Here is a 27,442-nt window from a genome sequence, read left to right on the forward strand (position 1 = left end):
CGGGGCTGTGCGTGCAGCAACCCCCCCCCCCCACAACGCAATATTTGCAAAGCCGGAGAGCAGGTGATGGGAAGCAAATTCCAGCAGGAAGCAAATTCCTACGGGAAAGCCTCCCAAAAGCCCCGGGCGCCGCTGCAGTCCTCCCCGCACGGTCCGGGCGCTTTATTGCACCTAGAGGCTAAGGCGCTCGTGGGGCAATTCATCGCTTCGGTGCCTGATTCTTACTTTTTATTTTATTTCCCCACACACACACACACACACATCTGTAGATGAGCACTGCGGGTTTTTCTCGCCGAAGCCCCCTCGCTGGGATTTGTCCTATCCCCAGAGAAGAAATTCCCCGGGTGGTTGTTGTTGTTATTATTATATATTTTTTTTGCAGCGCCTCGCAGGGGCACAATGGCAGCATTGAGCGGTGCCGTATGGCGCCTGGCACCGCTCGCCCGCAGCCCCCGAATAATCACTTTTTTTTTTCCCTTTTTTTCCTTCCTTTCTTTTCTTTCCCCTTCCCCCCCACGCGCCGTCTCCGCCGCCGAGCTGCGGCCGGCCGCGCAGGTTCGCGAAGCCCTCGGTTACGCGGTGACGACCCGCCGGGCGGACGCGCCTCGTTTCCCGGCTGCCAAGGTAGGGCTGGCTTTGCCCCTTCGCTCCCGATCCGCCGCGCCGCCCRCCCCCGGTTCATGTACAGCGTGGGATTTTTTTTTTTTTTTTCTTTTTCCTCACCCAAAATTGATCTGGAAAACTCAACTCAGGGCTGCCGCTTTGGCTTTTAACCCTTTCAGCCTGAYGCGGGAAGACGCTGCTGCGGTAAAGCATCCCTCATCCCTCCTCCTCCTCCTCCTCCTCTATCAAAGCGAATTTTCTTTGCAAACCCCTTCGGGGAAGGCATCCTTCCCGCCCAGCCTGGCATGCTCTTTCCCATCTTTTCTCTGCCAGAAAGCAGCTGGCATAAGATATGCAATTAAAAAAATTATATATATACATATATATATATATATATATATAAAGAGAATAAAGCATGGGGCACCTCAGCCATCCTCGAAGGGTTATGAACGGCGCGGGCAAAGATGCCGAAACGGGAACCGCAAAGGCAGAGAGAGTGTCACGTTTTCCGCTCGGCTCCGATAATCCTGCAGCYGCTGCCGGTCCGGGAGCGTTTTGAATTTGCGCTCTTCTGGTTAGATGTTGCTAAGCCCCCGCTGAAGCGGTCACTTGCTTCTGCCCGTGTTTAACTGACCTCTCCGTGCGCTTTTTGCACGCTTCCAGGTGCCCTTCTGTCTTGCGCCGGGTACCCGCAGCGGCTCCGGCGTCTCGGAAACGCTGCTGGATGCCGTGCGGTCCTGGGCCGTGGGCTCAGGGCTTGCTCCGAGGAGTCAGTTTGTTTATTTTTTTTCCCTTTTTCAAAGAAACTGGGATAAGCGCGGAGCACAATTCAAGCAGGTTCATGCTTTGCATTTTTTTTTTTAATGGAGAAAGGCAATGTTTCCGATGGTTTTGGTACCTACCGCCTTGACTCGATGGAGGCTTTCACGCGGGTTGGGTGCTCGGCGCTTCCACCCCCGTGAACCGTTTTCCGTGGCCGCGTGTTGACATGGGGGAAAGGGAGCGGATCTGTGCGGGCTGGACACTAACGGGGAGCATTGGGGCAGCATCAAGCACCAACGCGAGTGAAGGAGGAAGTTTGAGTGGGGGACGTGACTTTGGACCCTTCATTTCRACCTCAAAATTGGGGGGAGGTTGGTTTTCCTGGCCTTTTCGGAGTGCTTTGCAAAGAGAAAAGGAAAGGGAAGAAATCCCTGGTGCTTCCTCGAAGAGCACTTTGCAACCCCAAGCTGCGTCCCTCCACTCCGGCCCCGCTCACGCGTTCCTCTCTCCACTTCCCACGGACTCTAATCCTTCCTCGCCCCACCACGCGCAGCTTTACGGCATAGCTGGCGACTCCTTTTTACCTCTCTTTGGTCTTCTTTGGGTTGGACAACCCTAATCCTTCTCTCTCTCACTTGGGATTTGTTCTCTAGATCTATGCCTGGAGTCTGCCGTTATCTTGCCTTTGTAGACAAATGTGTATTTTTAAGRCAAAGTAGGATCCAGAAGTGTTTTGCAGCCTTCCACATACATGGTGGAAAAATTCTCTTCAGCCGCTGGCAGTCGTGGAACGATCTCCACTGTAATGGCCAAAGCCACAGAAATGTTTTTTGCTCTGCAGYGTGCTTGCATTTGGAGCATCAGCTTAAGCTTTATATGCTTGTGCATCAAGGAATGATCTCGAAAGACCAAGAGCTGCCAGAGAGCAGAGCCCGGCTGAGCTCATCGCAGCCGAATACGCAGCTGGTGCCTCCAACCCACGGGCAAWAGGTCCACTGACCTTTACGTTCTCTGTAATTTATAGTAACACCCAAGGATGAAGGCATGCTTTTCATCCTTGCCTCTCGGAGCACCTCGCAAAGGGTGTCCTCTCTCTGGTGCAGCTGGGTAAACTGAGGCACCAAGCAGGGAAGTGCCCTGACAACATCAYCATGGGGCAGCAGCTGAACATGCTCTCTGGTGGCCTTGTCTTCTAGGTCAACCTGCCTCCTTTGAAAAAAAAACTCTTATCAGCTATCAAACACAGGAGCTTTGTCTAATGATGGGATCTCCTATCCAACCTGTGTTCCCCACTAATATCTGTAGGTCCTTAGATAGAGCTAGGTCAGAGATGCTGTTGTCTTTCCATAGATTTTGGTTTCCTCCTCTGCTATCTTTCCTCTGTTTGATGGGAATTAGCTTGTGCTGACCCTCAGCTACATCCCTCTTATCTCCAGGTCGCTGCTGTGGCCATAGTGAATTGGCTACAGCCAGTGTTTGTCCAGCTGGATCCCTTAACAGCGGAGCTGGAAGGATCCTCCTGAAAGCTTCTGGGCCATTCTGTGCCCCAGGCAGGACCAGCTCACCCTGAACCACCAGCAGACGTTGCCTGGTCAGCTCTGCGGGGCCAAGGGGTGCAGAGAGCAGGTGATTCCCTGGATTTCATCTACAGCCACCCGTGRTACTTTGTTGCTAGTATGTCATGAGTTGCTGTGCCTCTGTCTAGTGCATGACAGAGATGTGTTTACCTCCCAGGACTGGGGCTCCATCTCCTCACAATCCAAAATGCGGCTTTCCTAGTGCTGAAGGGCCCTTCCCAGAGGATCATTGAGAAAATGCTCCTGGGATTTTCTTGGCACCGGAGCAAACCCCAGATCTCAGGGAGTGGTGTACAGGCTGCTCTGGTGGAGCAGGTGGCCAGCATGACCTGCTGCAGCCTCGGCCTGGTGGGAAGCGGTGACAGCGGCTGTGCAGGAGCCTGCGTCCAGCTGGTGCCTACAAGGAGCCAGGTGGTTTGTGACCACCACATAGAGGACAGGACTGTGGGGCTGGCACGGGGGTCCCCAACCCCTTAGTAGCCTGGGCAGGAAACCTTTATCCATCGCTGTTCCAAGCGCAAGAGCTTGGCTTAGTGAATGTATTTAAGCTGTGCTTAATGGGAGAGACTAGTGCCGTTGGAAACACGGACGTCCCYGCTCTTCTGGCAGGAGGGACGAATAGATGCTCGAGTCTCCAAAGCAGAGGGGAGCAAAGGAGCTGTCTGAGCTTCAGGAGGCAGAGGTGCTTTCTCCTCCAGCCCAAACTACCTTGACATGCCACAGGAGGGCAATCTGTCCTCCATCAAATCCCTCCTTCGTGAGTGCCCTTCTGCAAAGCTGTTGAAGGAAATGCAGTTTAACCAGGCTGCAGTGAGTCATGCGTCGGGAAGGGGGAAAGGGACATGCTAATAACRGGGAATTTGTGCCTTTGACTCCTGCAAGCTGTGAGAGCTACTGCTGAGACAATCCTTGGATGTCTTCCAGGAGCAAAATACCAGGAAAATATTTCAGTGTRTATAATAAGGAAACCCTCCTTCATCTGTCTTGTGGTGCGGACATGGACTATTGAATATGGCATGTGCTGAAGGTCTCTTCTCCTTCTGGCTTTGCTCGAGGGATATATTTCTGCAGGGCCAAGGTTTGCAGCAGACTCTGATTTTTCTTTAATTTATGGCTTGTTTAGAGTTCTTTCACCCAAGGTTCATCCAGCCAGCACAAGGTTCATCTTTAATGCTGCTCAGCTGCCTTTGACCCTGTCCATTRCTTGGACAACCAGCCATAGAAACCACTGTTGTTTCTGCTTCCAACAAACTGATGTTGTTTTTGGCACTGTGGGGTGTCCCGTCAGCTCTCTGGCTGCCTCCTCAGAAGGTGTGACCCCAGGGCTGCCTGCCGGCCCAATGTCCCTACCTCCAACACCCTGGGCTGTTCCTAAGGCATGAGGTGGCTTTGTGTGGGCAGCCRAAGCCTCTGAGCAGGATCTCAGAAGAGATCCTCAGAGCTTCAGCCCTTCTTCTGAGGTATCTCTTGTTGCTTGCCCCTGGGGCAGAAAAGCCCCCTGGAGAGGTTGCCATATTGTCCCAGCCGCCAGGACAGGTGCAAAGAAGGTGTGAGATACATCAGGTAGGGGGGATTGATGGGGATCTTGAGGGTTAATTGTGGAAACTCAGAATAACTGAARTCAAAGGGACTGCAAGAGGTGTTAGAGCAGGGTCACATTTGATATTAGATGAGGTTGCTCAGGGCCCTGTTCAGTCAAGWTTTGAGYATCTCCAGAGATGGAGATCCCRCCAGCTCCCYGGGGCCCTCTGCCAATGTCTGACCACTCTCATGGAAAAGGCTTTYTTTTTATATCCACTTGGAATTTGCTTGGGTGAAACTTGTGTCTTGTCCTCTCTCTGCACACCCTTGAAAAGAGTCTGTATTCACCTTCTCTATAATGTCCTGTAATGTAGTTGCAGACACCAGTAAGATCTTCCCTTTCCYTTCTCCAGGCTGAACAGACCTGTCTCTCTGATCCTTTCCTTGTATGTCCCATTCTCTAGCCCACAACCATTTTGGAGGCCTCCACATCACAGAATCACAGAAGGGCTGGGGTTGGCAGGAACCTTTGGAGATCATGTAGTCTAACCCCCCTGCTCAAGCAGGGTCACCTAGAGCATGTTAGACAGCATCACATCCAGGTGGGTTTTGAATATCTCCAGAGAAGGAGATTCCACAACCTCTCTGGAGAACCTGTGCCAGTGCTCTGTCTCCCTCACAGTAAAGAAGCTTTTCTTCATGTTCAGACGGAGCTTCCTGTGTCTCAGTTTSTGCCCRTTGCCTCTCGTCCTATCGYTGGGCACCACTGAAAAGAGTCTGGCCCGTTGCCTCCCTGCACCCTCCCTTCAGGTACTCATACACATTGGTAAGACCCCCTCTCAGTCTTCTCCAGGCRGAACAGTTCCAGCTCTCTCAGCCTTTCCTTATATGAGAGACGCTCTAGTTCCTTAATCATCTTYGTAGCCCTACRCTGGACTCTCTCCAGTAGCTCCACGTCTCTCTTGCACTGGAGAGCCCAGAAGTGGACACAGTRCTCCACGTGTGGCCTCCCCAGGGCTGAGGAGAGGGGCAGGATCACCTCCCTYGACCTGCTGGCAACACTCTTCCTAATGCACCCCAGGAGACCMTTGGCCTTCTTGGCCACAAGGGYASAYTGCTGGCTCAYGGTCAACTTTTTGTCCACCAGGACTCCAAGGTCCTTCTCTACAGAGCTGCTTTCCAGCAGACCACGTGACCCACTCGAGAACTTATACTRTGGAGCCCCAAACTGAACATGGGATCCAGACATGGCCTCACAAGGGCACAGCGGAGGGGGTAATCACTGGCCTTGCCCCGCTGGTTCCTCTTGCTAAGGCAGCCCGGTGTCTKGGTGGCTTTCTTTGCCACAGGGCCACACTGCTGATTGCTGTCCAGCTTGTCCACCAGGACTGCCGATCCTTTCCTGYRGAGCTGCTTTCTAGCACGTTRCTCCCAGGCTGTCCTGTGGCCTGGGGGTTATTCCACAGCAGAGCAGGGGTGAGCATAGGACCTGGGAGCACCAGGACCGGGAGCAGCAGGAATTGCTCCACAGTGTTGGGGTGACAAGGCTTTACTTCTGGGTCATTTCCTCACAGCATCCCCGTTTCACTGGGAAGAGGCCTGTTTTGACAAGGGGAGGCTGAGGGACCTTGGCATATCCCAAGGCTACGTTTTTGCTTTACTCTGTTATTTTTAACTGTGACTTTTAATGCTCTCTTAAACATATACTTAGCCCGGAGATCTACAAATGTCTGCTTTGTGCAAAAGCGTCTTTCAAACACAAGGTYGAAGCCAGGAAGGGCGCGAGCTGGAGCTGGCGTGCCGGAGGTKAGGGCGCTCTCGCGCCGCGGGGCTCCGGAGAGCCAGCCCTGCTGGAGAGGAATAAACAGCTGAAGCAGAGGAACAAGGCCCGGAAACCRCAGCTCATCCCGCCCGGCTGCGCGGCCCGACCACGAGGCCGGAGCGGCGGCCCCGCTCCTGCGCTGGCTTCAGCAAGCTCCTGCTTCCTTCCAGGCAGCCCCTTCCCTGGAGAGCTGGGAAGAGCCTCCCTCCGCTTCCTCCTCCCGCGGCACCTTGCAGGGGTGCCCGGGCTTTCTGCGGGCACGGCGAGCGCTGGAGCTGGGTTTCCCGCAGCCCTTGAGGAAGCCCTCAAGCTGCTGGGCTTGAAGGACAGAAGCTTTGAGGGCCATGAGAGCATCCGAGTCCTGCTTTAGCCACCTAAATCCTYGGTCGGTCTGGCCCTTTGGGTTGACACTGGGTCAGTCCAACCCAAAACGCGTTGTGACCCTTCCCCATCGGTTCCAGCCTGGACTGGGAAACCCTGGGAAAAATGAACTGCCYGTGCATCCGCAAGTCTCTTCTTTGGAAACCTGATGCCGGTTCAAAGGTGAGCATGAGCCAAATTCCTTCTGGCACATTTTTATCATTTTTTTTTTCTTTTTTTCCTGCTGGGGACAATAGTATTGCTTGCTGCTCAGCCCAGCCATTTCCTCCACGCTGATGGACAGAAATAGTTAACGGAGTTTACTACAAAGTTAATGTCCTCGCTTCCTTTCACGGGCAGCCGGCTCCCCCCTCCGCCAGCCTCCCCCCTGCCCCGGCTCTTCCAGCACTCCCGAACTGCTGCTGGGAGCCTTTGGGAGGAGAAACTGTGTAGTGACAYGATGTAAGATCAGACGTTTTCTTCCGCACGCCGGCATGTGGATGGGTGACCTGGTGACCCGTGCTGGCGCTGCCGCGTCCGCGGGGCCTTCTGCAGCTTCAGCCTTTGCTCTCGGGTTGCGTTTTGCAGGATCAGAGCACCTCGAGGCTCCGGGGAGGACACRAGCCCTGCCGTGCGGCGTGAACAGYCCYGGTTCTGCAGAGTTTCAAGTCAAAACATCTAAGTTAATAAGAGGAAGGGAGGAAAGAGAGAGAAAGGGAAAAGCGACACCACGGTCGCTGCAAGGCACTCCCTGGTGCAGGAGCTCCTYGCTTCTTAGCAGGGTTTCTCTAGGGGTTGTGGTGCTGATCTTGGGTCCAGTGACCCAGGATCTGCAGCTGGGAGCATCAAGCCTGACGTCTGGGGCCTTTGGGCCTGCCCACGCAGAGAGAGCAGGTCACTGGCCTCCCAAGCACAGCCCTGGGTTTGATACCACCCCTTCTTTGCAACGTACTTGGAGACCTTGAGGCCAGTTGTTGGCATGAGTGAAGAATAGGTCCTGGTGAGGACCTAGGGCTCCATGGACTGCATTGCCTGAGCTTCACAAACCATAATTGAGGTAGGACACCCATAGGTGGATCCAGTTGCCTACAGGTAGGCGTCCAGAGCCATCTAAGATGCCCCAGGCATCCGAGATGTTTGCATGAGAGACAGCCACCTTCTGCAGTGGCAGCTGGAGGTCAGGCAGGACCCCCACCGTCATCGTCATGCTATTAACACCTCCRTTTGGGACACTAAATCCCACCCTGCCTCCATGCAGACCCCTGATGCTTTAACCTGCAAGCTCAGTCATCCCCGCAGTGGCCCTCCACCACTGCCGTTGCGATGGTGGGTACGCCCTGGCCTGGGTGCACGTGGCCATCAGGCCCATTTCCAGAGATCCTCTGCATGGCCCCATCGCCCAAGCTCCATCTTGACCCATGGTCAGGCAGGCCTGAAGATCCCTGTGCCTTTCCTCCCCAGCTCAGCCCTCAGGAACGCTGGTGGAGGCACAGGCTGGGGTCAGCCTCAGAGACAGGCTCCGGAGCTTGTTTCCACAATCATTAAAATCACACGAACCTTCCTTAAAAAGGAAGCAAATGCCTCTCCRCAGGAATAATTGTCCCAGGCGGAGATATTTCAGCTCTACGCGGTCTGAGCCTGCAACACGTTTTGCAAACTGCCACAATCTATTACGTTTGCCGTGCGCGGGCGCCGAGGACGCCGCGAAGGCTGCTCGCTCCTGAAATCCCGCAGCTGCCGGATCCAGCAAGCCCGGCCAGCGGTCAGGGCGCGCAGCCAGGGCACGAAGGCGCACGCAGCGATACGGCGGCCGGGGCCGGGGGGTAGCTGCTCTGCCCTCATGTAGCGACTTCTCCAAGGGCACCCGCAGGARCGGGCCGGACGCGCGAAGCTCTGCTTCAATGGGGCTTTGTTGGAGTGAAACAAGGCTTGGGTTGGCTCCGGCAGGCGGTAGGCGCTGTCAGGCCCCGCACCCGGACAAAGCCCTTTTTTCAAGCGGCAGGGCAGGCGGAGAGCAAGCGGAAGCGCGTGGATGTGAGCTAGGATGGAGCAGGTGTGCGAGAGGACACGCGCTGGCAGCGGTGCGCAGGCTCTCCTTGCACGCTGGCTGTGAGTCGTTGCTGCTCTACCCAGCGTCGGGCAAGAAGGTCTTTATTCAAGAGCCCTGAGCTTGGTCTCAGTCTGATTTACCAGACCCAGAGGTCTGCGGGGGACCGACTCAACAGGGCTTGGTGGGAAACGCTGGCTCGGTTGAACATGAGACTTCCCACCGCCTTGACCAGGGCACGCAGACCTAACACGCATCCCCGCGCTCTCACGTTTGCTCAACCCCTGCAAGTGGAGACATGAGGCATTCGAGGAGGCATTCAAAGCTCTGCCAGACTTCCCTGGCAGGGTGAGAGYGACTACCTACCATCTCCGTTATTTTTGGAGACGGAGAGGATTGCTGTTTCTTTTTCTTTTGCCTGGGAGATAGCTCTGCAGTGATTTTGGAGCGTCGTCATTCTTGGCATCACCCCCCAGGTCCAAAGTGGGTCTGAAGTTTTCTCCGCTGTTCGCCGTCATGTCAAATGGGAGCTACAGTGAGGAGGCCAAAGCTCAGCCCAGATCGTAGCGCAGGGACAAATCCAAACGGTGAGCTTGCCCAGACCGTCCTTTTCTCAGCCCTTTGGCTTGCTGTAGGGTTAGGCTGACATCGTTTCCACCGTGAGACTGGATAAGGCTTCACTGGCCAGCGAGGGAGGACGCGACTGCCTGGTGAGTTCATGATGTGAGTAGAGCGACTGCTGATTTGAACTTGATCTGTAGCCGTGATCCGAGGACGCCCTTGGAAAGGTTTTGCTCTCCTGTTTTAGTCCGCTAGATCAGTGCGTGAACTGTGGTCTCTGGGTTCTTTGGGGGCCGGTGGATAACTTCTAAGGAGTCTGCATGCGGTTKGTTTGTGAGATAAGCTAATTTACAGCTGTTACTGTACGGAGGGTTGAACTGCCACCGGCAAAGAGGAGCACGCAGATGAAGAAAGGCCGAAGTCCCCTCATCCTCAGGGCTAGGGAGGCCAGAGGAGCAGCAGGGGAAAGCAGAAGCCTTTCTGTAAGAGATGTTGTATCTACTCCAAATGCATGAGAAGGTTCACACGCTTGCCAGGAYGCCTGTGGCTGCGGAGCAAAGTTAATACTCTGTGAGCAGAGCTAGCTTAGAGATCTCAAGGTAGGAGGAAGGGGAGGAAGCTCTCCTCCAAGCAGCTGTGTTACTGCAAGCTTTTGATCTGCATTTTTTTTCTTTTGCTCCCAGATCTCATGGCCTCAGAAACTCCTGGCAGACCGTTGCACCCTTTCAGCCGTTCTCTTTTCCAGAAAATGTTAACAGCAGTCCTAGCGGGGATGAACTCAGATGTATGATTTATGTGGAGCGTTTTATGGTGTTTTTGTTGGCAGGCAGTAGTTTATCTACRGCTTGAAATGTTCACTGAACCCTCTTATCGCTGGCGTTTGAAAACAGCGGAGCGCTGATGAAAGGCGTGCGCTAATTGAAAAAGGTYGATTTAGGGCCCGGGCTGCACAGTGGCGACCCAGGGAGCTGTGCTAAATTCCTGGTGCCTGCACCGGGCAGAGAGGCTGCTGCAGCCTTGAGTTCCCCATCTCCGAAGACCAGCGAGAGGGTCTCTCCAGCAGGGTGGTGGGGGTCACCTGGTTTTAGCCATGACACCAGTGAGGGCTGTGGTCGGCCCCCAGAGAGCCAGACTGTGGTTTTTAACCTGTCTTACCATCCTTCGACTGCATCGTTCTAGCTGCAGTTAGGACAGGCTGAATTACCTGTCACTCTCCGCAGGTTAAACCCTCAACGGYTGCGCTGACTTCGTCGCAGAAAGCCACGGACTCGCTGCGGCAGGGGCCGGGAGATGGGGTTAACTTCCCTTCTTACTCACACCAGTGAATCATTCTCACCAAGCCAGACCCTGGTGTCCGTGGCTTTCTTCCACACTCAGAGCCTCAGAACAAAATGATCAGCAGCTGTGGAAGGTATTAGCTCAGGGAAGTGATTTCTTAAATGTGTTTTTGGTTTTTGTGTGTGTTTTTTTTTTTTTTTTTTTTTTTTAGAACCCAAATCATCTTATCCATGCACTCAGATACAAGGGCAGTACAATACGCGACTGGTAAAAACACAGCTCATTCATTTCCATTTTCATCCCCCCTCCGTTTGTGACCTTGCTAGGATCTCAGTGGCATAACAAATGTTTCCCTAAAATCAGCAACTTTACTGAGCTCTCATTAACATCCGTGGGATTTGGAGTAATCTAATCTCACGCACATCTTACAAAACATCCTCCTGCCTTTCTAGCACTCTCCAGCTCCATAAATCAACATTGCAAACAGTTTGGGGGGAGCGTCTGAGCTTGCAGATTGTGCCTTGAGGGAGATCGTAGCTCAGGATGACTGTTGGAGCACGGTGTCAGGCCTTGTCTAGCCRGGACTGCTGGTGGTAGGAGAGCCAAAGGCTGGGCAGAAACAGCCCGAGCCGCCCTGCCCCAGGGTCTCTGAGGTGCTATAGCCACTGAAGGGCAAGATTATCCTGCTCCGGTTAGTCCTGCAGCAGAGCTGAACTGACTATTTTTCAGTGTGAACACTGAGAATATGCAACTTCTCCAGGTTCCTTATGCAACGTAAGGAAGCAATTTATCCCATCTGCCGTAAGAAGCCCATTATATGACCMATTTTAGTCCCCTCTGGTTGTCCCCTTCCATCCCGTTCCAGTGTCATGGGTACTAAGGAAAAGTGGGTGCACAAGGAGGTGCAAGCAGCACCTCTACATGGAATATGTATTTTTAAGGGTGAATAAAAACATAAACTTGCAGGGCAGAGTGCAGAAGAATGTCAGAGTGCTGAATATGGCTTCTTTTTCTCTTCTGTCTTTGTAAGTAATAGATCTAAACCAGCTCTTCCCACCTTGGAGTCTCTGAATGATGATCAGTGGTAGTAAAACGTCCAATTGGACGTTATTCCATTTGGAATAACAAGGAAATCAAGGAAAAATGGAATATGTGTCAGTTCATAAGAGTGTAAATCCCAAGCGTGGCAACATCTCGCASTGAACATGCTCCTGGACCTCTGGCTCCTGAAAGCTTGTAGTAAAATTTAGCGATGTGCAGGGAAGAGCTAGCAACTGACCCATACTGCTTTCCTGTTATTCCACAAGGAAATCTTCCAAGGGTGGGATTCATCCTGACTTGTTTTAGAGCAGCAGCAGGGTCTCCACTTGACCCAGCCCCYAGGGCTCCCTTTGCAGTCACTGGGAGAAACTGCTGTCCAGGGAAYCGATTTTCAGATGAGTCTGACCCTGCAGCTCAGCCCCACCCAAGTGTCCTAAAAATGGTCTTGGAGGGGACAACGAGAGGTTGCWCGTTCCCTGTCCTTCTACGGTGGCACCTTGCAAAATGCTGCATCTGGGAGGGGAGCTGGATCTGGACGTCACCCTGAGCAGTGGCACGTTGTCCCCATTAGCTGATAGACCATCTCCATGGGACAGGAGCGTGGTGAGCATTTGGGCAGATGCTCCATTGTAAAGAGCCTTCCCTTCCTGGCTATCAAACCACTCTTTTCTCTTTTCCTTTTGAGGAGAAGCTATGCTGGATGTGATCCTGTCTCTGGATCTCCCCACCACCCTGTCAAATACCCTTGCAACTCTTTTCCTCTAGAARCATCCATGGGGCATCACTCCCCAAAGGGCATCACTCAAAGGGGCAGTTTATTCCAGACTGCTTGATCTGGAAAGATCCTGACTTGCTTTACACTGTTGTTTCCTAATAAAAAGAGAGCTAGAGAAGGCCACAGGAGGACAGGAGCACATCTGCATGCCTGCAATCTAGATATGTGTAATAGGTACTCAAGCAAATTTGGTTTAAACTGGTTTATGGGAGGAGGCAGTCATCTATTTAAAGAGGTTTTGGTCTTCCTAAGCCTGCGTTGCAGCACATAGATTTTTGAAAGAAAATATTGCTGCTACTGGCTGGCATGTGTTAACCTCTATTAACCTGTAGCCTGTGCTAATGTGCTGGGGCAGAAATTGGCCCTACAGTAGGAGAGTCCACCCTACTGTTATTCCTTCTAATGGGAAGCTTTCAAGAAAGAGGCCAAAACAAATATTTGTAGCAAAGGCAGGGGTTGTCTGAAGGGAGGAACAGGCTGCAGGGATGGTGACATCACCCAAATTCCTTCGTCGAGGAATGCAGGATTTGCCGTCTTCCCTGCCAGTAATTGCTTTTCAAAAACAGACCTGCCCAAGGATGCACGTTCCACTCACCCCTTCCACAGCAGAGCAGAGACGCCTAATGTTCCCACACCTCTGCCAGAGCGTTAATAGAGCTGTCACACAGATATGCAAGAAAWTGAGGAAATTGGTCATTCCTGAACTCTAGGTAAAAGTATGTGAAACTCCGTAAGTGGGGGCTATCCACAGATCTGGGCAGGAAGACTGGAGCCTGCGAGGCAAGAGATGATTTCTGCTCGGGATTAGCCAGGATGGGGCAGATGGTGGCCAAAGCGTGTGCAKGGACTTTTCCACCATGCAGACTTTGCTGGGAGCTGCAGGAGGAAATCATTTGCACTTCACTGTGATGAACACATTTCTCGGTCCTGTGAAGCCCACCAACCAAGTCACGCGTTTTTGAACGCAGGTTCTCAGTGTGATGATGGAGATAGATACATACGCTCATATGTAGAGCGTTCTCGTTAACCAGCCTAGATCTCTCTCAGCCCGATAGGGATTACACCTCAGGACAAAGCTGTAATTCACCCTCCGTGTAGCTCTTGTCTTCACTCTCGGGTTGAGAGCCCTCACATACCATCTCCAGGCCKCTCAGCTTATGGCCCTCCACCCCTCGCTCTGCATTGAATTCCAGTTTCGGCAAACACCACTGGAAAGTAATAACAGACACGAATGTTCGTATGTCATCAGCACTTCCACCAGCCTCAGCAACAGTAAAGGGGTCAGTTCCTGTGGGATGGAGACTGTTGCCGTCATTTCAATAGGTGGAACTAGGTGTAGTTGAACTGCCCACATTATTAGTCCAGCAGGGAGATACAGTGGCTGGAAAGGCTCAAAGGTTTTTGCTCTCAATGCCTGAAAGAGGATGGCTGGCAGGAAATGAAAGTGGCGTTCTCCAAGGCAGGGACAGTTTTGCTCCTGCACTGATTCTTTAATTTTCCATCAGGTTTTGGAAATTCGTGGTTATTATAAATGGATAATTAAAGCAAGAGCAGAAAAGAAGGGCTCTAGCCAAATGAGAAAACCCACTTGGTCAGCTGAATTTTCAGGACACTGATGGAGTGAGGATGTTTGAATGGAGAGCAGCACAGAGAGGGCCATGAGATGGCTGGATCTGCAGTCCCAAGCATGGTGAGATGTGGCATTAGGTGCCCTGGGAGCGGGAGAACATGGCAGGAGTCAGGATGAGACGCACAGAGGGGCGGATAAGTGGAAGATCTGAGAGAAGGGATATCTGAGACAGACAGCAGGGTGTCCCTCACTAGAGCTTGTGCATGGGGCCTGCTGAAATTTGGGCCCTCTCTGGAGCTTGTGTTCAYCCAGCAGTATAGTCAAAGCCAGAGAGGACCCTGGGATCACAGCAGGGCAATGCAATGACATTTGTCAAGGACAGAAACAGGAAAGAGACACACATCCAAGTGAGAGGCAATGGTGTAGCTGTTTTGGGTCAAGCCCCACATGGGACAGAATGAGAGTGCCAAGGGGCAGTCCCTCCGTGGGACCTCCTGGGCTTGGTTTGGATATGACCTGCCACCAGGCAAGTCCCTTTCCTCATCGTGTCTCTACCGCCCTCCATTGTGGGCTATGTCTCATGCCAGTGGTTGGGGCCCTTGACATAGCTCCAGCTTGGAGAACTGGTGGAAAGGGCACCATTTCTGCATGTGGTCTCAGGCCAGTCCCTTGACATCTGTCCTGTGTGATTCTGGGGTTTCCTTACAAGTGGGATGGCTGGAGAAGGAGATGTGTGAGGTGTTTRTAGGAGATAAGTAAAGATCCCATTAAAATGTCAGGCAAAATCAGCATCTGTGGGGAGAGGCTGGGTACCCGTAGCACGGCCAGCTGACTGTCCTCTCTTGGAGCACAAGTCCTATGGGACGCTTGCTGCTTGGGAGAGGGCAGACACTTCTATTTCACTTAGACCACTGCCTTTGGCACAGGTGAAAATGCAGTTGGCCTGGTCATTTCTGCCCTCAGTYGGCCTGGAGACAGCAGACAGATGCTGGAGCAGTTCAGACACTGGCTCTAGAGAGGTGAGGTGAATCCTCTCAGGCTTTTTGAGAGCCACAGGGATGCAAGGAGCAGCCAGGGGAAAGGAGGATGATGGATGAAGCTCTGCATTTGAAGGATGCAAGAAAAACTTTTGGCACAAAACGGCATGGAGATCATAGGGGAAAGGTGAGCCTGGCCAACAGCTCAGACATAAATCATCAGCAGGTCCATGTTCCAAACCCCAAAAATCAAGCTCTACCCCAACTGCATGGGCATCCTGTCAGACCTAGAGGAAAATCAGTGCTACCCACTGGTGAAACCTGCCAAGTTCTTGTATGGGCAGCAAATCTACTGCCAGGAGAGACGAGGGAGGAGGAAAACGAACTCAGAAGATTAGCCTCTGCCTCAATTCCTTACCTCTAAATTGGGATAGTATTCTGTAGTATTTCTTTTTATTGAACTRTGGAGGATTCACTCGGTCCTGTCTGTAGAGGATGTTGAACCCTTCCAGATGGCTTTGGAGGAGGTGCTGCATGCCTGGAAATCGCTGAACACAGCCCTGTGCTCCCCAGCGCAGGGAAGTGGCTGAAGGAGAAAGCTCCCAGGCTCTGCTCGGTGTGTCGGGTACCACCCGTTGGCTCTGCTCTGCTGGCTCCAGCTCCTCACAGCTGTACGCATGGCCCCCAGGGCTCTACCTTGTCCATCCGTGCACAGATTGTCCCTTTTTATAGCAATATTACAGAACATAAGGTGGGTTTTTGGTTCACGTCCCTCAAATGAAGGGTGGGGATTTCCGTTATTACTTTTTAATCTTCCCCAGACATACAGATTGCGCTGTGCTTTCATATTAATTTTTGTCTGGAAGTTAAAGGGAGGATGCTTGGAAAGGAATGAGGGAAAGAACCAGAGATGGAAAGAGGGCATTTTTAAGGAGAGCCTCCTACACCTTCATTTTCTTTCTTCAGCAACATAGACCACTGCTTGCAGTTATTCTCTACAGAAAATTTCCAGAGGTTTTCCTGTGATACCAAAATGTCCATCAGTCTTCAGAGAGTGGGCTGGGCACTCAGCTGGTGAACACCACTAGCGCCCTGAGGAAGAGGGCAATCAACCAGCAGCAAACTTAGACTCATCCCAGAAGCTGCTGTATGTCTAGCTGAGACCCCCGACTTGGCATCTCTAGGGGATGTTTATAACAAAGTGAGGGAGAATCAGAGCCTTTTTTTCTGCACTCTTTTTTGCTTTGCTCTTTCCCTGCTGTTTAATTATTTGATTTAAACTTAGCAATGTTCATAYTAGCAGAGGAGGCTGAAAGGGTTCTGGTCTGGCAGACAGCATGAGAAAAAAAGAAGCGTGACCACAAGACTGGGAGCCTAGAAAGGGGGTCACTGCACRTAATTGGGGTAATTCAGTCTTATTCTGAATATAACGGTAACTGCAGCATCCTCTGGCACCATCTTCGGCCTGTTTGACCCCCATGTGCAAGCCGCAGTGGTGCCACCACGTAGGTACCAGCAGGCTCCTCAGAGAGGAGGATCTGCTGCAGTCCAAGAAGTCCCTGCAGCTGCTAGAGGCTTTGGTGCAAGTGGGTATCGTGCCGTCAAGCTGCTTGCTGCTCTAGCTCTGCTCCTAAAACTTGCATCAATGAACCTGGTGTTGCCTCAGGAAGCTTTCTGCCTTTAGGAACAGTCTATTGCGTAAGCAGAGAGAGAGCAAACCTCACGTAGTGTCGCGCTTGTGTCCTTTTGTGGATGAGCYGCAAGCACTGGAGATCTTTGGCTCAGCTCTGCCGCTCTCTGCATTGCAGAACGTCCCCAGCGTAAAAGGTGAGGAAGGGATGTCCACCTTCCTCCTCCCGCCTCTCCTCCTCTTCCCCTTCCGCCTCAACACGCTCATTCATGAAAAAATGTCCTTGGATGGACCAGAGAGAGGAATTAATGTTGGCAAGGTGTTTCCATGTGTTGGCAAAGGGAGGCTGTGGGCTCAAATGGTTTTAATCTTTGTTTTCACAGCTGGGTTTGATATTATCCTTTCTACTCTCCAATTTTTTATTGCTGCTCACTCCCCAGAACAACCTGCTGCAAAGCAGCATGYGCGCTCATGTTCGAGCACAACTCAGAGGACCATGAGGGTCCTCTGCATGCAGCTCTACTGCACCCCAGCTCTGCAGGCTCCTTCCCACCTGGCTCTGCATGGGCGAAGGTGACTGGGCAGTGGAGGCTGGCTCCATCCATCCCTTGGTAGGAGAGGGCAGGCAGCAAGGCAAGGAGCTGCCGCGGGAAGGTGTGTGATCTGGGGGCACTGGGAAGGCGTCTCCCTCAGCCTTATGCACATAGGTTGATGGGACCACGGCAAACCCTCAGGCCTTGGTGAGGCCCCTACCTTGGTGGAGTTTGCCTGAACGAGAAGGGACATCTCTCAGGGCTGGTTGTGCTGGTGCAGGAAAGTGCAAGTTTGGAGAGCTGGATGCGTAGCATGGCAGACAGGCTGATAGGCACCYATGCCCAGTGTGGTGGAGAGGATGTGCTAAGCACCCTGTTGTACACTTGAGGGCTTGGACTTCTAGCCCTGAAGCTCTCCCTGGCGTCATTCTTCGCAGCAGTATGGCCCAGGCAAGATGGGATGTGCTTGGCTCCACCTGRATGCTACCTTGAGGGGACCTTAGTAGCTCTCTGGTGGAGACTCTGATTCAAAGTCCCTCTTGCCCCGTGAGCGTAGTGGAGGAAAAGGTGCCGTACACATGTGACCTCCCTTCTTGGCATGGGGGACCGCTCACTTCCAGATGCGAGTGTGATGCAAAGAGCCCTCACGCGGGAGCTGCTGACCTATCCGGTGTCAGAGGGTGGGGGCCCACCTATGTAAACACATCCAGGAAACCTCCCATCACTTTTCCACGCTGCGCTCTCCTTCAGACCACACCARCCAGCCTCCACCGATGCTCCCATCCTGAGGGCTCCCACGGAAGGTACTGTACTGCACGCCCAGCTCTGGGCATTTCTTTCTCATATTCCCTCTTTTCTGTATGTAAGCATAACTATGCAATTATCTCTGTATATAATTACCTAAGTGGTCATTTAAATATCTACTGGTGATACTGGTGGAATAATAAATCTCAGTTAGCAGAGTAGAAACCTGCCCCAGTCATACTGGGACCCCAGCCAGAAGGATAGGAAGGCACTTGTACTAACAACATTTCCTTTTTCTTCATTTTCTATTTTGTCTATCATGGAAGAACAGTTGGCAAGAGAGTATCTGCCTCATTTGTTTCCTCATTTATCACATTTTGGTCCCCCTCTCTTCCATTTTAGCAATGTTTAATTCTTATTAGTAATGGAAAAATGAGCCATAAAGTAGCACTCAAGTGTCTGGTATTTTTGCTTTGACCTTTCCTTTCTGGTCCTCAATATCCTTAGGTAGTTTATGTTGGGCTTTTGTAGGTGGATGATGCTGGGCAGTTACTGCTTGTCTTTCTGGGCATGTACTGTTTCTGTCCTCCCCTGGTGGCCTTGGCGAAATCTCYTGTACGGTAACTGCTTCAGCGCTGAATTTTTCCATGTGTTGTTGCAACATGAAATCATTGCAGCTTGCACAGGGGTCCGGCTCATCCCCACCAGGCCGACCTTCCACCTTTGGCTTTGACTCATCTGTGGGTCTTGGGGACCACGCATGGAACGGATGGGGCTAGTGTGCCGTGGGGCCACGCAGCCGCCTCTGGGACATTTTGCTGATCTTAYTCAGCAGAATAAGATGCAGAACTTATTCAGGGAGGGAGCAGGGATAAATTTATATGGGAAAGGAAACGTGTGGTAGCCATCCCCCTCTTTTTCTCCATTTGCACTGTTGTTGGGTCATGGAATAACCTCATCATTATGGCTCTATCTGTCCTGGCTTTTCTAAAATTACAGGTTTTCCAAAGCCAAGGGATTGAGTGTCCTAGTGATAGTGGAAATATTGGGCTTTTCAGGGAGTTTTGGTGTCTTAGAAGGACAAGTCCTGTTGGAATAAGATTTGGACTCATCATACATATCCTGCTCCCTGAGCTTCACTTCAGCTCCTATAACCAGGCCACTCATTTAGGTTCTGGACAATGGATTTAGGACACCAACATTATGTTCTTAATTTTGAAAAACCTTGGTGTAAGTTTCAATTTGGTCTTTTCCCTAAAGCAGCACATTGTTTGCCTGGGGGAACGTCTGGATACAGCCACTAGGAYTGGAAATGCTGCCCGCCAAAACTCATGTTTGTTTTATGCTGGTGACTCTTCATTGTAACACCAGCACTTGCTGTGCTGGAAGGCAGCTCAGTGGAAGCAAGACTCAGAGAACTGCTTTGCAGGACGTGTCTCCTCCTTGCCCTCTTGGGTCTTCCAGGCTATGTCTCAAACTTCTGCAGGCAGAGGTGTGGGCACAGAAGAACATATCTGCACAGGACACTAAACTAGTGTCTGAAGACCCATAGTGCAGTGTGGGACTTGGCATGCATTGGYGCAGCACCCTAAAAAAATACCACACCAGAGTAAAAGTACCTCAAATCTGCTCTTCCAGATCACCTGCACTTTGTTTTTAAGCACACTGTTATTTAAAGCCCTAAGGCATGAGATCTGCTTAGAGAAGAGCTTCGGACAGGACAGGGACTTGGCAGTCATTCKGCGTTCATGGGATATGGCCAAGGTTTAACAGGGAGCATCGCGTGCAGTTGAGCAGAGCATGAACCTTGTTCAGGCAGCTGGATGGGTCCTGTGGGTCAGATTCCCACAGTGGTTCATAGGGGTCTTGCTCAGTGCAAAATCATTTCTGCGTTAGGGTAAAGATGTGGTTCCTCCAATCTGCACTGTAGTTAATAGGTTACAATTATTTTAGGGGTAGCAAAGACATGGACCCAATTTGGACCTTCACTTTGGACCCAATTCTCAAGCTGTGCTTCTTGGGGATAAAAGAAATCTCAGACTCTCCCCAGAGTCTTCTTCCCCATTGCCTTGTGGTTTGGGCAGGCAGATGCTAGTCAAGAAATGAACCAGGACTGAGATTCAGCTAGGGATCTTTAGAGCTGAGTCCCCACCTTGGCCAACAGGACTATGTTTATTGGTGGGTTGCATAGCCATTTAATTCGGTGTAAMAGTGCTCCTCAGCCAAAACAGACCAAGGGCAGTGGTAGGGTTTCCCCTCATCCCTCTGTCAGGGAAATAAAGTTCCTCCAACCCACAGGATGGGCTATGGAGCTCATGGGAAAGATCTAAAAGGGTTGATACCTAAGTCAGCGTTAAGTCCACACAAYGCAGCACTGATCTGACCTCCGGGTTTAGGATGAAGTGAGCTTGGGGAGTCCACTGTGCGGTGAAGAAAGGCCCAGAGGCATGTCCCCCCTTAGCAGAAATGCTGCCTTCCAGCAGAGGCGTCGGTAAGACATGGTCCTTCAGTCGTGCAGGTTATTGCCTTTCACACAGCCAAGGAATGAACTGCATTTYGGCTGTTGCCCCTCACTTCTGCAGGCCGCCCACCACGAGCCTGCCTCTCTGTAGGACCTTGGCCTTGCTGGGGCCTGTGGCTGAGACAAGGCCCACTGAAAGWGATTCAGTTTATGAACAGATTTATGTCCTGGTGTGCTGCTGTCATCTCACTTCCCAACTGGGTTTCTCACTCTATTAAAAAAAAAAACATTTAGTGAATGTTCTCCTGATGCCTGTTTCTGCCTTGACCTGTTTTTTCTGGCAAAACTGGTATGAAACTAGTTAAAATCCTGGTGGATGAGTTTGTCCTSTGCCTTGCTACACATAGCTGGTCTAACACCAGACTGACATCGGTTGGGCATAAGTAGTAAAGCTGGCCGCGGTGACCCTTTCACTGCCACGCTGTATCTGGCCGGTTGAGGTGTGTGGCAACCAGAACAGGATCAGAAGTGTGACCTCCTATATCAGAGGATCAGCAGGAGCACCTCACCCCCAGTGCACAAAATATAGGCACAGACGAGGCTTAGTGTTTTATGCAAAGCTGTTTAGATGTCCTTCATTTGGGTCCAGAGTCACTGGCTTCTCCTGTCCCCTCCCTCTCTCTCTTGACACTGTGCACACGTATTTCATGCAGCTGAATACCAGGGAAGACCGTCCTTCTTGTCCACTCACTGCRAGCCAGGGGACCTCAACGCAAGCCAGGGGACCTCCCCTAGCAGCTCTTGAATCGAGCCCAGAAGCTGGGGGTGACCTTCCAATCTTTGCTCCCCATGCCTTTTTTTCCGCTCCCTTTTCCTGGGGCTCTTCCAAGCTCCCACTTAATGTACTGTCTCTGCCCATTCACAGGTGTGAGAGGAAAAAAAAAACACCTTTTTGGAGCAGCCAAAAATGTGAAATGTGGCTGTATTCAGTACTGCTTGACTTTTCCAGTGTTCCCGAATATTTCCCATGCACTCTGGTCTTTTTTCCTCTGCCCTCGTTTGTGTTAATGCACCTCTGCTCTGTGAACTGCTAAAGGAGGAGCTACCGGGGGGCACTAACAGGAGGAGGTGATGTGCCGTGAACTTTTGCACGGCCATTGTTGCTACGGGATTGACTTCCGCTGATTTTTTTTTCCCCCCCTTTTTTTGTCTTTTGTACAAGCTCAGGAAGGTCTACGGCAAGTCAAGCCTGGCCTCACTTCATAGGGATGAGCTTTAGAAAAGGCAGCGCCGGGAACGCTGGCTGGAAATTTTATTGCTTCCTGTTATGAGGGCTCGGGGAACAGCGATGAGTTTGAGGGAGAGAGGTAGGTCGGCGCTGAGCCCAGCTGCTCCCCAAGAGTGCTCGGGTGGGGCTGGAGATAGACTTTTGTCCTCTCTTCTCTTCCGTGGCTACTTCAGGAAAGGGAAGCAAATAGAGAAGGAAATWATTGCTTGCTCTGGCCTTTGCGGAGACCTCTGACTCTTGAGGCAGATCCCTGCTTTTACTGTGCTTGCTTTGGAGCAAGAACAGACAGATAGAAAAATGCTATAAAGAGCTTCGCCAGGCAGCGTGGCTTTCTAATGTTAGCGCCGTCCGTAGCGGTACTGCAGAGTTTCACGCTTCCTCTGCTGCCTTTTGGTATGTTGGCACGTGTTACCATAGAGAATAAAATCAGCCTTGCAATTTTAAACAGAAAGAGGCCTGTCCAAAAAATATGTGGTTTTGTCAATGCCGAAATTGATCTCAAGAACGTGCTCGTGACAGTGAAATTTTCAGCTGGGAAGAACTGGAATAAATCATTTCTGCTCACTGGCCTGGGTTTAAATGCTTCCTCTGGGCTTTTCTAGTTTTTTACTGTTATTTAACTATATTCACTTTTTTTATGCTTTCAAAGTCAAGTGTTTTTGCCTTTCCGCAGTCATCATTCAGGAATATCAAAAAGACACCTTTCAATGTTACTGAGCAGAGATTTTATTCACTCTGTCAATATCTTTGATCTTTTTGGTCCAATTGCAAACTAAAGCAAATTCTGTTTTCTGACCTATCTTTTTGTCTTTTTGACTAACAGAAGCCCTACCGTGGTCATAAATGGYCCAAACCTAACGGAAATTCAGATTCAGAGTTCCTATTCTCAGAGTGCTTTAATGAAAACAGCTTTCACCTAGTTTTCAAATTTCCTTACATGAGATAGCCAGAATCTCCATAGGCTTTTGAAAACATGYGAGATCTGAGTCTGGCCCTTGCAAGAACCAGACACCAGCTGCGATATTCTGGTCCCGGTCAGGCGCTTCCTTGGGTTCATCTAGCAAGCACAGACGAATGCAAGCAGAGATCAGAAAAGAACGAGCCCGATGAGAAATGGCTAGGTGTCTTGGCTCGCTGCAGTTCAAATGGCATGTTTGCTCTGTGGTTGTCATCACCGCTTTGCTGGGGTCGACCCTGGTGTCCGTGTAGCAGCGCCTGAACGGCTCCTGGGGATGTATTAACGGGACAATTGGCCTTAATCCCACCAGTTACTGTTTTGAACAGCAGTCTCGCTCTCCAGGAATGAAGGAAACCACGGCATAACTCTGGGAGAAAGGCACTGCTGAGCTGGAAGTGGTCCTAAACCCAGCCCGTCAGCGTTTAGATCCTGCTTTTTCTCTTGAGTTATTATTGCCAGCTAAAGGGAGGTTGGATGCCTCAAATTTAGCCTGGAGAGGTATGGTCACCAGCGCAGCAGGAGTATGTTTCTTCCCTTCTTTCCGATTTTTAAGACACAGTCCTCATTTTTCCATCTTATCGCCACCTATCCGTAGCCAGAGTTATCCACTCCAATTCCCACAAACACAAAGTTTTTGAAGCAGAGAGCTTTGCTACACAAGGCAAATGATAAAGTTGGGGCAAGGAATCACTGCAACACGCTGTGAAAGAGAGGAGCGGGAATCTCCGAGTCTTCAGGACGAGACCAGGTGCCTCTCGGGATGCAGCATTTAGGAAACGTGAGCTGTCAGGCTGCATGGGGTGGAGAGGGGCGAGTCGGTGACCTGGGCTGGACACAGACATGGGGCTGGTCCTCTTCTTCCAACTCCATAAATTCCCGGTGCAGGGACCGGCGGCTCTGAAGACAATGAGGATAATGGCAGGAAGAAGGGAATTTCAGAAAAGGAGGAAGCGTTTATAGAGGAGGGCGCCGTTCCCTGAAGCATATGTTTATGCCTGAGCAAAATCTCTGTTTAAAGCCATTAGCCATTTTTAGAACAGCAGCGCTCTGATAAAGCGATGAGGCTGCAAATAGCAGCCCGGCTACAGCAGACGCACTAATGAGATTAAAACCTGCCACTTCTTTCCTCCTTAGCCATGACGCTTTGAAGAGGTGCCTTCCCTTGTACTGTCACCGTGAGACCCTATCGTTCACTGGTAAAGCTATAAACCTCCCCACCATTTACAGAATAATAAAAATGCTGAAAGAAAAAAAAAATCAGCAGTTCTGCAGTGGAGTTAGATTTTGCAAAGAGAAGAGGGTTTTTTTTGCAAAATCTATACTTCCCTTTTAGACAGCTTTGGTATCTTGTTCTGGTTGCTCTCTAGCCCGAGGATCTCTCCTGGGTTCCACCTCCGCCTGTCAGGAAGCCTAAATTTTACCTCTCTCTCCCCAGTCCCCATCCGGTGCCTTTGCAGCAAGACTACCCTCATTTGCTGGATTCAGATGTTTTTGCTCCCCAGGCATGTAACTCTGCTTTCTCCTAAGCCCAACGATGCTCTTAAATCCAATAGCTTCCAACAAGCTCAAAATTTGATGCTTTTAATTTGTTTCAGTTTTGTGAAATTTGTCTCAGCCTAGTAAAGTTGCTTCCCGGCTTGCGTTTTAAACAGCAAGCTTCTCAGTTGAGCAAAGATGCGGTTCTTCATTTGATACAGTTTTGAAATGGATTGACTGAAAAACCAAAAGRCGAAAATCAGAGAAGCAAATGCATCGGCTCCATCAGAGCAATGCAGTACAGAGATTTGTAGAGGTTGGGCCAGACTAGATAATTTTGCTTGCTACGTGTCACTACATAGCAGGAGACATAATACTAAGCTCTGATTATTGTTAGCATCCAACGCTTACTCATTTTAGTTGGATTATTTAGACATTTATGACATGATCGTTCATGGATCAATATTCTAAAATACGAGAGGTGCCTGGGTGGATAGACGGCTCCCAGGAGGAGCCAGAATTGCACAAGTCTCCGTTATACCCACAGCCTGTCCCTYCTGACAGCGAAAACGGAGCTAAAACATTCCTGCTCCCCGCCTGCTTAGCACCCGGCTTATGGTCCTATCTGCTATGCCGAAGACCGGGGGCAGAAGCCGACAGAGCRCTGGTCACCCAAAGAGCAGCCACCCCGAGAAGACCTCCACCGAGAGAGCTTGCTGGGTGTATAAATAACCCGTGCGGGTTAGAAAGCAAAGGTCCGGGAAAGGCAGCCCGACCCACGAGACCGGCACTGTGCCGAGCTGCCTTTTATCTCTAAGTTGCTCCTTGCAGTCCTGCAGAGCCTGAAAGTGTTCTCAGATAGTTATTTATAAATAACTATACCCTCTGCAGCTCCGTCCTCCTCCGACTGGAGCTGGTCGTAGTTTTGCCACGGTCTTTGATAGGAATGAGAGCTTGGTAGTCACCCCKCAAAGCTGAGGAGCTCAAAGCACTTGCCTTTTCAAGGAAGGTGGTATGAAACATGCTGGAAGTCACAGGGTCCTGCATGGAACCATAGTGTAGCACGTATGGAGGTGGCACACCAGGCTGCCACAAGGCAGGACCACAAGGTCCGCGTGAGCGAGAAGGTCACCACTGCTGTGCTGGTGGCCTTTGCAGGGCTCCCTGAGGCAGGCAGGAGGCCGGCCCCAAGCCCTGGGAACCGTGTGGTGGTAACATGGCCTTGGCTTGCTGCACATTTCCTCTGTCGCAGCTGGGGTCCTCACCATGTGTTCAGGCAGGTCCCGTTTCCCATGAAAGGATTTCAGCAGCATGTTGAAGGCCGGAAAGCTAATTCAGCATGCTGTCTGCTTTGAAGAGCACAGCCCTCACTCAGCACAGGTCTGATGGCCCTTGGATACGACCAAAGTAGTGCTGTGCATTAACCTGCCCCATTTCTGGTGTCTTGGCTGTGAAGGGAGGGATGGGACAACAGTGCCCAAATCGCTGGAGAGGTGCAGCATCTCACAGCCTGCTGGCTGTGCCTCTGGCAAAGCCATCCTGCTTGAGCTGCAGCCCGGGCTTTCTGTGGCCATCACCACCAAGGTCTTGTGCGACATACTTAGCCAAGCAATGGCTTGTGAGTGGGACATCTCTGAGAAGATTGAGGCCTTGCTGGAGAGAGAGGTACAAATCTGGTGCTTTCCTCTGCAACCGACTCCCTAACCCACCAGGTCCTTTGAGAGTGCAAGCTTTGCAGGAGTGTTATATGCTTAAGCTGAAGGATGCAGCAGGGTCATGAGAATTTAACTTCATTTAAGGGCTAATTTCCCCCCGCMAAAAAAAAAAAAAAAAAAAAATCCATTCCCTATGTCCAATCCGTTCCCTATGTCCAAACGTATGCCCATCCCTACATTTAACTTAACGCTGGGCTCTCTTCACCTGCCTATCAGAGATGGTTACTTCTGAATAAGAAATTAAGCGATAACTGCGYGTGATCAGAGTCATTTTATTTATCTGAAGAGCTTCAAGAAAGTCACTGCAATACATCCAGAAACATCCCCCCCGCCCCGGAGGGCCTATCAGTGTGAGGCTGTGCCGTGTGGCTGAGCTCTGATGGGAGCAGGCTCACGCACCCGTTGGCTCTTGCAGAGCAGCCTCCAGCAGCACAAAGTGTGAGGCCAGCATGGCTCGGTGCAGTGACRCCACCGCTTCCAAGAGCATCGGAGTGAGCTGCTCCAGAGCGCCCATCCACCCTCTTTCAGGATTTCTGAGTAACCTCAACCTTTCTGCAAAAGTTGTAAATCTGACAGGACCCTTCTGAGATGAAAGCTCCTGATAGACCATACGGTTGCTAACATCCCTCTCCCCTTGATCCCTTTTTTGTGTTTTTGGCTGCTGCTGTCACTTCCTTCTCCTYATTCCTGGCCTCTGGAGAGACACTCTGCCTTGACTCCCCATCTCAATCTCAGCAGCAACCTGGAGCCCCAGCCCTGGTGTAGCATCAGCAAGGCTCCCATGAACATAGCGGGGAACAGGAGTGATCCCTGGACCATCAGGAGGGGGATTCTTCTCCATCTGCCTTAGGTCTCACGTTCATTCCCAAATGTCCTTATATGTCTTTTGCTTCTGCAAAGAAGCCAAGAAAACCCGCCGCGTGCTCAAAAACCCACCACAGCCCCCACCTTGAGAAGGGAGCTCTGCCTRCCACCTCAACCCATGAGCTCTTTCAGAGGGAGCCTGGCCTGGGGGTGCAGCAAAGCAGGATCCTGAAATAGGTTTTTCTCAGTAGTGAGTCTTGCTTCTCTCTCCCTTTTTCTTTTTTTTTCTCCACCAACTCTCTGCCCACGGAGCTTTTGCCAAAATGTACTTTCCACATGTTCCCTATTAGTCATGCTTTCTGTCTCGCAAAGCTGTTACCAGCGCCGCTAACCGATGCTACGAATTTACTCCCAGCACCGCCAGAGCTCGGCGGCCAAATTCCGGGCAGCGCTCCTGCCACGGACCGGCGGCTCGTTCGCGCTTAAACTCAACGCTCCGCTCTGCCCCGCCGCGCAGCGCCTTCCCGTCGGCCGCGCGGGCTCGCGGAGCCGCGGCCAGGGCTCGCGGAGCCGCCCGGCGGCCCCGCACCGGCGGCGGCGGCAGGGGAAGGGCCGGTGGGCGCCAGCGGGTCCTCCGGCCGCGCGCGTTGGCCCAGAGGCGGAGTTTGACGGCCCGTTAAATACTTCCCCCCGGAGCGCTCGGTTCGAGCCGCCGGGGCATGGCTTGACCGCGGCGGCAGCCGCTTATCTAGGGCCGGGCGCCGGGCTCCAGAGCGCGGGAAAAACTTGGAATGCGGATTGGGGGCAGAAACCCACGGCGAGGACACGCACTATGTCCCTGTAAGTAGATTTTTCTGTTGTGTTTTCAATTCGGTTTACACAAGCGGAGAACGGGGCGGGGAGYGGAGCAGAAAGGGAAGACCTCCAGCAAAAGCAGAT

At 51.6% G+C, this 27,442-nt stretch overlaps 1 protein-coding gene across 4 annotated transcripts in view; it reads left to right on the plus strand.

Moving 5' to 3' along the window:
- The window catches only part of LOC146588323 (gap junction gamma-1 protein-like), a 41,999-nt gene that overhangs the window by 3,394 nt on the left and 11,163 nt on the right, over positions 1-27,442 (plus strand). For 3 of the 4 annotated variants that reach the window (XM_085318191.1, XM_085318190.1, XM_085318195.1), the window contains exon 1: positions 27,094-27,343. The exons of the other annotated variant lie outside the window; for it this stretch is intronic. The gene's annotated coding sequence lies outside the window, so the exon portion shown is untranslated. Of the gene's footprint in view, positions 1-27,093; positions 27,344-27,442 lie in introns of those variants that run through there. 4 annotated transcript variants of the gene reach the window in all.

This window comes from Rhea americana, unplaced genomic scaffold, assembly GCF_003343005.1.
Source record: "Rhea americana isolate MKP2758 unplaced genomic scaffold, rheAme1 scaffold_524, whole genome shotgun sequence".
Classification (NCBI taxonomy): domain Eukaryota; kingdom Metazoa; phylum Chordata; class Aves; order Rheiformes; family Rheidae; genus Rhea; species Rhea americana.